Raw genomic sequence first — 1,582 nt, forward strand, 5'->3', positions numbered from 1 at the left:
ATATATATATGTATGTGTGTGTGTAAATATAACTCCAAAACAATTGAGCTCGGGAGAAACACGGCTTGGAGTCTTGAGATGGCAAAGTATAAAAGTTCAGTTCAACCATGGAGCAGGTGATGAGAGAGATATTTGTAATCCAGCGTAAATGTTGAGAGAAGGCAATTATGTCGAATTCCACAGGTTTCATTGTGGTAAAACGAGACAACAGTTGCTGTAGATTTTATCCGTCTTCGTTTCAAATCCACATACGAATTATCACCGAAAGTGACTTGTCACAAGGGGTAACATCTTCAATTGAATTACCACATCACACCCAGGCAAGGGTTAACACATCAGTGGTCTTCATAGGATACCCTAAATCAGATCCACTCCTATGGATCAAACGAGGTGACATCCACACAATTGATGTACGCTGAATCGATCATTAACCCACCCTTGTGGGCATAGGAAAGTTGCAATCAGTGACCCTTGGCCACGAGTTCCCTGGTTTTGATCCTTCTAATTTTCTTCCTTCATCTCCATCTGACTCTGAGTGTCTGTGTCCTCGGTTAAAACTAAACAAGCTGAGAGCGATGTAAACAAGCTGCAAGTCAGACTGATTCGCCTTCTTAATCTCTCTCTCTCTCTTAAAATGACAGTCCACGGCAAACGAAACCTAGGGAATCATAACAATGGCCACTCCCCAGTGTGAACTGACTGGTGTGCCAGTAGTTGGGGCGACTGAGTGAATCTTTTCCCACATTCTGAGCAGATGAATGGCCTCTCTCCAGTGTGATCTCGCTGATGACTCTGTAGTTAGGATAACCAATTAATTCCCTTCCCACATTCTTTGCAGGTGATCGTCTTCTCCCCAGTGTGAACGCCCTGATGACATTGAAGAGTGGATGACTGAGTGAATCTTTTCCCAGAGACTGAGCAGTTGAATGGTCTCGCCCAGTGTAAACTCGGTGATGTCTCTGTATATTGGATGACTCAGTGAATCCCTTCCCACAGACTGAGCAGGTGAACGGCCTCTCTCCAGTGTGAACTGATTGGTGTCTCTGTAGGTGAGATGCCAATGAGAATCCCTTCCCACATTCTGAGCAGGTGAACAGCTTCTCCCCAGTGTGAACTCGCTGATGACTCTGTAGGTGGGATGAATGAGTGAATCCCTTCCCACAGACTGAGCAGATGAATGGCTTCTCCCCAGTGTGAACTCTCTGATGTACCAGTAGGGTAGATGACTGAGTGAATCCTTTCCCACAGACTGAGCAAGTGAACGGCTTCTCCCCAGTGTGAACTCGCTGGTGAGCCATTAGGTCAGATGACTGAGTGAATCCTTTCCCCGAAATTCAGCAGATGACAGCCTCTGCCCGGTGTGAACTGACTGGTGTGTCCACAGGTGGTAAGACTGACTGAATCCTTTCTCACACACAGAACAGGTGAATGGCCTTGCCCAGTATGAACTTACCTTCAGTTGAGATGACCGACTGAATCCATTCCCACTGTCTGAGCAGGTGAATGGCCTTTCTCCTGTGTAAAATGATGGGCGTGCCAGTTGGTCAATTGCCCGAGTGAATCCTTCCCCACAGTCTGAACA

Source organism: Hemitrygon akajei, unplaced genomic scaffold (genome assembly GCF_048418815.1).
Source record: "Hemitrygon akajei unplaced genomic scaffold, sHemAka1.3 Scf000089, whole genome shotgun sequence".
NCBI classification, from domain to species: Eukaryota; Metazoa; Chordata; class Chondrichthyes; order Myliobatiformes; family Dasyatidae; genus Hemitrygon; species Hemitrygon akajei.